Consider the following 9,174-nt stretch of genomic DNA (forward strand, 5'->3'; position numbering starts at 1 on the left):
CTAACACATAAGAGTTTGGGCACTATGCTAAGAAGTTTGAATTTTATTTTGAAACCTCTTGAGAGACACTGGAAGGTATTAGGGATGGGGTGATATAACCTCTAACAGCGGATTTTTTTTTTTTTTTTTTTTTTGGAGCACCTGTCAGGTGTTGTGCTAAATTCTCTACAAATGCTGCCATATTTTAATCCTCACAGTAACTCTTGATTTAAAGAAACCCTTGTTTTAGAGATAATTTGATCATGTTCACATTTTACAGTGACCACTTGGGTGAAGGATGGATTCTTTGGAGATTTTCTTTTATTTATTTTTTTTGTGGTTGGCCAGTATGGGGATCTGAACTCTCAATCTTGGTGTTACAACACTGCACTCTAACCAACTGAGCTAACCGGCCAAGCCCCTTAGGAGGTTTTTATAGTGAGAGATCAGATCAGAAGTGATGGGGCCTAAACAGTAGAAATGGAGAGGGAAGGAAATTTAAATATAGGGGGGGAATCTGCAGGTTATGGTGACTGGATGCAGAGGTGAGGGAGAAGGATTTCTGGCTTGAGTAACAGGATGGTTGAGGATGCCCTTCCTGAGGTGTGGAGCCCAGAAGAAAGAGGAGGAGGAAGAGGAAGACGCAATGGTTTGGGCAGAATTGGGTGGGGGAAAAGATGAGTTCAGTTTTGGATATGTAGAACTACGGCTATACTTTTCAGCATGGTCTGAATGTTGTGTTTGTTCAAAATTCGTACGTTGAACTCCTAACCCCCAAGGTGACAGTTATAGGAGGTGGGGCCTTTGGGAGGTGATTAGGTCATGGGATTAGTGCCCTTATAAAAGAAGCCCAAGGGAGAGCTCATGTGCCCTTGCCACCGTGTGAAGACACAGCTCTGTATAGAAATGAGACACCAAATCTGCTGGTGCTTTGATCTTGGATTTCCCAGCCTCCAGAACTGTGAGAAATAAATTTGTGGTGTTTATAAGCTACCCAGCCAATGATATTTTGTTATAGCAAATATACTAAGACACCCCGATTCATAGCCAGTTGGTCAGAAGTACAGGAGGCACTGGACTTTTGGTTGTTGTCTGTAGTTGGGGTAGTTTTGTGGGTCTGAGCCCTTAACCTGTGGGATCTGCACTAACTCCAGATAATTAGTGTCAGAATTAAATTGTAAGAGACAGTTGGTGTCTGCAGAGAATAAGAGAGCTGCTTGGTATAAAAACCTTCCCACCACATTTGGTGTTAGAAGTGTTATTGAGTAGAGAAACGGTTTTCCTTTTAGACAGGGATTTTTATCTGTTTTGTTTTATGATGTATCCCAAACATTTAGAACACTGCATAGCATAGAGTAGGTACTCAATAAATGTTTATCGAATGGCTGACTGACTGAGTGAATATACATTGTGCTAATTTTTATGCTAGGCACTGGGTATATAGTTGTGAAAAAGCAGAGATGGTTCCTAGTCCCATAGAATGTCCAGTCTAGCACTACAGTCCAGTGGCTTTCTTAAAAACATCAGAATGCCTAATTGCTGAGTCCAGAGTAGCCTTTCCTTTTAGCAGTGAGCACTTTTCAGATAATTTTGCTTTTACTTTTTTTTTTTAATTCTAAGAAAAGGGTGAGGGGGTAGGAAGAGTAATGCATTTTGTTTAGTCTCTCTAAGTTAAAAGTCCACAATTTTTCCCAATGCAAAGACATAATAGTGTTCTCTTTAAAGCTCTAGTCCTGGTAGATAGCTGAAAAATGTCATGGGGTATATATGGTTTACTTTTTCTTCCTTTTTTTTTTTTAAATCTGAAGGAAGATGGTTGTACATACTATTGAAGAGAGAAAGGATGTACAGTAAACATATTTATTGCTGTCTTTTTGTAAATTGTGGAATTCTTCGTCTATGAGATCCTGACCTATTTCTTGAGGTCCTTTGTATGCAGTTTGTTGATATGAATATTCACATTGCTGAAACTCTTTTCTTAAGAAAGGGAAAAAAGAGGAGCTTAAATTAAGTGTATTTAAAGATTTTGTGCTGGTTCAGCACACTTCGAATGATGTGTCAGCTACTATTCCTTGTCTCACCCTGTTTTCATCCTGGCAGTCACACAATCAAGGGAGACTCCAAGACTGGGGATATACCTGCAAGATGGAATGAAGAATTAAGGAAGAATAATGCTGCACAGGTGTGAAACTGAACAAAATGACTTTTAATATCCCTTCCAAATCTCAGACTCTTGATCTAGATAATTTAAACTCCTAAATCCTATCTGGCATCATTACTTGAATAGTTCAGTTGCTATCATTTTAGTATATATATATGTCTTCTAGATAATTATTTTAATTCACCTCACTTTGCTATAAAATGTTTTCTAACTTTATATTCCATCCGAATTTTCTTCTCTGCACATAAATTCTAATGCAGATATGAATTGCTTGCCCTATAATCTTTTTGTCAGAAAAAAATTGATGGAAGGAAATCGTTTCAATTTGTTGTAAACAATTTATATGGTGTCCCATAAACCAATGATATGACATCAAAATCTACTCTGCAAGATTTTTTAAGTATCTTCTTGCACCTGACAACAACTTAATTTTGTTTGAAAATCAATGTATTATGAACAAACTTTACAACATCTTCAGCAAAACAAAGAAGAAAACTAAAGAAAAACTCAAGCAGTGACCCCTATGCAAGGTCTTCTCTAATGCTTTTGACCAATTGTGTTATCAACTTGTGAACATGCCTCTATCATAGCATTTGTGTAAGTGTGTATACTGTATTGTAAATATTGATGGCAATGCCTTCTTCCAGAAGGGTTCATAGCCTATCCAAGGATGCAAACAAACAAACAAACAAACAAACAAACAAACAAACAAACAAACAGAAAAACCCAAACACCCCAAGATGCCATAAATTAAAAGTGTGGAGAATGAAATACTAAAAACATGGGTAGAGACAAAATGTAGTCAGAGACAAAGCTAAAAATACATATAGGGATGACCTTCACATTTGTTACAGCTGGGCCATGAATTTGTCTCTAAGCTGATAGCCTCATTGGTCCCACAGTTCATGGTGACTGAAGACAAAAAAACAAACCCAGTACTCTGGAGAAGTAAAACTATTCGTGGAACTGATGTCAGATTGGAATGTCTCCCAGGGATGCTTATAAAGAGCATGTTGTGTTATGTGAGGAGAAGTGTCCTTGACAGCATCCCTTACTGGGTGACCAGTTCAGAGGGATGCCTCTCGTAGCCTGATGGCAACACAACAAAAGACAATTTATTGGGATAAAGTAATGCTTCTGAGATGGAGGACTGTCTTGGTAATCATGGCTTAACAACATTATATCTCCAGCATCTAACACAGTAATTGGCATATAACAGGTGTCAGGAAGTGTTTGTTAAGTGAATGTCTACTGGATAAGACCCAGTTCAAAGACTCCCTCTAGGAAGGCTCTCCTTATTACCAAGACGTGAAGTCTTTTTCCCCACCCCTGCATCCCTTTTGTAGCTATTTAGCAGTATATCTATGAAATATTTCTTCTACTGTTGGGTTAAACTGACATTTCAATATTTTAATATTAAATTTCTCATATCTTCTCCAAGTACAGGAGCAAGGCCAGGGGTGGTGTGTGTGTGTGTGTGTGTGTGTGTGTGTGTGTGTGTGTGTTATGTGTACATACTTGCTTTGCTGGTGGTGGTAGTGGTGGTGTTGGGTCAAGAAAGTACTGTACTTATCCAACTGAGAGGCCAGTCCACAGTGACCTTGTCAATGCTATTGGCTTAGATCTAGACTCCCATATCTAGTTTGTCCCTCAGTGCAGAGATGGTCTGGTAATGGTGCCAAGGTGGGCCTTTACCATTAGTCTCTGTGCTGAGCATCAGGAAAACCTAGCCACATGTGGTGGCTAGGGACATTAGAAGGGACACAGCACTGAGCTAGCAGCTACTGACTCAAGGATTTGTACAATCCTGTTGGGAAGCTGGGGTTGGGCTGAGCCCACAGGTTGGAGTTCAGTCATTTTAGCTCCTAGAGTTAGAGGCCGATGTCATTGACATCGTCAACACATTTTGGAGCAGAAGCTTGGTTCCTATGTGTGCAGCTTTCCACGATGAAAAGTTATGATGTTGTCTAGTCACAATGATGTCTCCATTGTGACGAAGTGATGATGACGATGCTTAGCGTACCTTTTTCTTGCTTCAACAGCAGTGGCACTGACAGACCTAGGACAGGAAACTGGGAAAAGCAGTTTAGTGGTTAGGAGTCTGGATTCACGGGCTAGCCGGTTAGCTCAGTTGGTTAGAGCACAGTGTTATAACCCCAAGATCAAGGATTTGGGTCCCCATACTGGCTAGCTGCCAAAAAAAAAAAAAAAAAAAAGAGAGAGAGAGAATGTAAATTCTGGAACCTGACTCCCTGGGTTTAAATCCTGGCCCTGCCACAAGCAGGTTACTTATCTTTTGTGTGTCTCAGTTTCCTCATCTGGAAAAGGGGATAATAACAGTACCTAACTCATAGGATTATTGTGAGGACTACATGAATTAATATGTGTATGTGTATGCGAACAGTGTTTGCATATAGTAAACATATAAGTGTTTTCTAATAATAATAGCGGTCATAAGAATTACTATCCTATTCAAACAGAGGAAAGAGTACAGCTGTATTGATTTACTAAAATATTGATTGGTGCCCAGGGTCTTTTCTAGGTCAGTGAAACAATGTTGACCATGACAGACATAATCCCTTCTCTTACAGATGGGGGCACAGATGTTAAACTCACATTTACACAAGTATATGTCCTAATAGGGAAGTTGACCTTTGACCCAAATTTCAGACATTTCAGTCTTAAGAATTCTAGCACACAATAGGAATGGTGTGTTTTCTTCCCCCAAAGAAAGTGTTCTTGTTATCTAGTGCTGTTTAACAAACTGCCCCCCAAATTATTTGTGACTTAAAGTAACAGCAATCATCTATTTGCTCAAAATTTGCATTTGGGACAGAGCTTAGCAGGCACAGCTCATCTCTGTTCTGTGTGGCAACCGCTGGGATGGAGAATCCACTTAACTAGGGCTGGAGAATCCACTTCCAAGCTGGATCAGTCACATGCTGGCTGTTGGCTGGAGATCAGCTGGGGCCTCGGTTCTCCTTCATGTGACTAGATTGGACTTTTCACAGCATGGCAGCCAGATTCTGAGCAGGAACACCTCTAGAGGATAGGACATAATGAGTAAGCACTTATCAAGGTTCAGCTTGTATTGTGCTTGTTAATGTCCCATTGGACTTCACTCAGAGAAGTCCAGAGTCAGTGTGGGAGGAACACACAAGGGTGAGAATTCTGAGAGGTGAGAATCAATAGAGTCTACTAAAGTATAGACTACCACAGAGAGAAAGTCTACATACGCATTTTCTAAGATATTTTATGTTCTTTTTTTCTCCCCAATCACATATGCTATATCCCCCACCCCCAGCTCTAAATTATCCAGGGAGAAGTCACATAGGTGGGAAATAATGTCTCTTCAGTATCAAAGCCCTTTGGAGAATGGTTAAAATTTTTTGTTACAGGCTATATAATTTATAATAATATTATAATATGTAAGCAGAGGTCTTATTCTTGTTGAAAGTATAGTGAAGAAAGAAAAAGTAAATTCAATGAAATTGTGTTATTTTGACGTGGAGAGCCGAAGCTTTGCTAGTGAAAAGGGTGACAAGGTAGGGGGTCTCAGGGTTGTCTGAATAGCATAAAAGTGTGGACATACAAATTTGTTGTCAAGAGGAGTCAAATCATACTCAGGAAAATGCCAGTTGGCATCTAGTCTGAAGTGTAATGAGAAAGACAAACAGGAGAAAGAGCAGCTAAGTCAACATTTGAAGGTTTGGCAGTAAGGATACTGACAGGATCAGGAGAGTAGAATAGCTCAAAGCTAAGCCTGTGAAAGTTGCAGGTATGTTGGAGCTGTCCTCTCTAGAAAGAAAGCTACTTATGCGGAGGGCCCATGTCTGCCTTGTTAACTTCTCTATCCTCTACACCTAGCTCACTACATCAAGATTTAAGGGAACTGCAGAGTTAGAAATTATTCCCTCTCTTTAAGATCCTGAAGCCATGAAATAGAGCGATCCTTTAAAAAATATGTATGCTGTCCATTTCACCCAGATAGCCACATGACTTCTTTTTTCTTTCAGGTCCGTACTCAAGAGAGGCCTTCTATAAAACACAAAATATCCTCACCAGTATCTATCCTGCTTTATTTTTTCTTTATAGCATTTATTCTCTTCCCTGTAGATTGTATGCCTCTCTCCTGCAGATTGTAAGCTCCTTGAAAGCAGAAACTTTGTTTTGTTACTGTTGTAGTCCCAGATCCTAGAAAGATGCCTGTTGTAGAAGGTGCTCAAAGAGTTGAATGAATGAATAAATGTACCAGCCAATGGACAGCTAGAGCTGCACTGGTTTCATCTGATTGGTGAACAGACCCTGGACAATGTGGGATGCAGGTGTCCATGTAGATTCCTACAGCCATGTCCCTCCTACTAGACTAGTCAGGGGAGCTAATTTGACAATACCAAGAGCCTAGGCCCTCCTATTCTGGGAACTACTATTGCCTATCTGTGATTGTGAAGTTGAGGCCTTGGATACTATAGGATTCAAATGGTTTGGGGATGGTACAGAGGGCAGCCTCACCAATCTTTGAGGTAGCCAGAAAAGTTTTCTAGGTTCCGACCCAAGAATCTTGACTGAGTGGGTTCAAGAAATTGAAAGAAAGCCCCTGTATTTGGGCATGCAGAGAGGAAAGGAGAGGGTGGTAGATGGGATTAGAGAGACAAGGCTGTCTCTAAAACTAAGACTAAACAAGGATTTTGTTCTTAATTTGATGAGCAGTGGAAGTCCATGAAAGGATTTAAGTAGGGGAGTGACCTGGTCAGATTTGTGTTTTAAAATATTTTCTCTAGTTGCAGTGTGAATGGATTGGAGGGGGAAAGTGAATTAGGAAGAAAAGAAAAAAGAACATTTAAGAGGAAATAGCATGAACATCAAGGAATTCAATAAACTGATGTATTGGGGTGGGGGGAAGGGTAAGAAATTTAAAATTGCTGGTGTAATGCTGGGAATAAAGAGGTGGTGGAAGGCAAGGTAATATAAGTTAGAAGGGATTCCTGTGTCTTTCTTCTAAATGTTTGTAAGAAATTTCAGATTGGATCATCACAACATCCACAGTTTACACAAATAAGAATTGTTGAGTTGAAATAAAAGTTCTAATGAACCATCAATAGTATGAATGTTTATTTAGTATTTGGGGTTACAGTGACTATCCCTAAACTCTTGGAAGGTAGATCCTTAAGAGAGTTAAGCTATGAAATCAGCATGTGTTTTGAGAAGTTAGCCAGTCCCCAAAGCAGAAGTTGAAAACAATAAAGTGTAAATTATAGGTGGAAGATTTCAAAGTAAATTGTAGGTTATAATTTATGAATACCTCATCATGTTTATGCTGTGATGTATAGAAAAGAACTTCTCTACTGATGTGCCAATTATAGGTAGGACTACCAAGAATTTGAAAAGATTTTCATTAAAAAAATCTTCATCAGAAATTGTATAGGGCCGGCCCGTGGCTCACTCGGTAGAGTGCGGTGCTGATAACACCAAGGCCACGGGTTCGGATCCAATATAGGGATGGCCGGTTGCTCACTGGCTGAGCGTGGTGCTGACAACACCAAGCCAAGGGTTGAGATCCCCTTACCGGTCATCTTTAAAAAAAAAAAAAAAAAAAAGATTGTATAGCTATTTCATCATATAACCTAATGTCATAAAGTTTATATTCACAGAAATATGCTCAAGTTTTTCATGAAAAAATTTAGAAATACTTTATTTGAATATTTAGCCAAAATCAATATTATTTTTCTAAATACTCTGTTTTTAATATTTCTTGTTTGTAATTATGAAGAAAATGTAATGACATTTTTTCCACCAAATTCCTCATAGACTTCCCCAAATCCCTTCAAGTTTACCCCTGTGTGTTCTGCAAATATTATAATTTTATCTTTGTTGTATGACATAAAATAGTTGGGAAGCAGTAGGAGTTATTAACTTATCTAAAAAAATAATAGGAGGAGTGCCTTGGGTTGGATTCCCCCAGAAGCAAACACTGACACAAAGATTTGAGTGCTAGTAGTTTTTTTAGAGATGATCCCAAGAAGTACCATAAGAGAGTGAAAAAGTGAGACGGGATGGAAAGGAAGGCAGTACAAGGTGGGTTATGTGCAGGTTACCTCTCTGGCCAGCTGGGGCTCAGTCTTGCTGGGGAGCCTCTGGGGGATCGTGTAGTATATGCTTCAAAGCTGTTGCATCTGAGGGGTGAGGAAACATGTTAACCTTCTGTTTATTTTTTCTTTCTTTTTCTTTTCTTTTCTTTTTTCTCCTCTCCTCTCCTCTCTCTCTCTCTCTCTCTCTCTCTCCCCCCCCTCTCTATTTATTACTTAATTTGTTTTGGGTGGCTGGCCACTATGGGGATCTGCACCCTTGACCTTGGTGTTGTAACACCTCGCTCTAGCCAACTGAGCTAACCAGCCAGCCCCCATCATTTCTCTACATCATTTTTTATTTATTGATCCCAGAGGTATAAATCCCCTCACTTCTGGCCGCTATGTGGTCAGAGAAGGCTCCTGGGGCCAGAGGAAACCTGCAGACATCCTTGCAGTAAGCATTTTTTTTTTTTTTTTTGCAGCTGGCCGGTATGGGAGAAATTTTTGAATATGTGAAATATGCAACTAAATTTATGCTTCACTAGGTTTTGGTCCTCAGTAATTTTTACGATTTCGCATCTGACCTAGGTTTGCCTACAGAGAAGAATATGTCTTGTCTTGTTCAGTTGATGTTGCCTCCAAATTATCTCTTGAGTCAGTTCACTTTTCTCCCTTTGTTCAGGCTGCCAACATCCTTTGCACCACATCAGTAAACTTCTAACTTCTCTCAACCTTTCAGTTCTTGCCCTCCCCTCCAATCCATTCTTCCTCACAGTAGCTACAGTGATCTTCATAAAACAAAAATCTAATTATGTCACTGCCCAGTTAACTCTTCAGGGGTTTTTCATTGAATAATGAATCCACATACAGTTCCTAAGTTGTTTACTATCTGGCCTTTGCTCAGATCTCACTGTTTTCCTTCCACCACTAACTCCGTTGGACTTTCAGCTCCATTGGACTTCTATC

The sequence above is a fragment of the Cynocephalus volans genome, chromosome 17 (genome assembly GCF_027409185.1).
Source record: "Cynocephalus volans isolate mCynVol1 chromosome 17, mCynVol1.pri, whole genome shotgun sequence".
Classification (NCBI taxonomy): domain Eukaryota; kingdom Metazoa; phylum Chordata; class Mammalia; order Dermoptera; family Cynocephalidae; genus Cynocephalus; species Cynocephalus volans.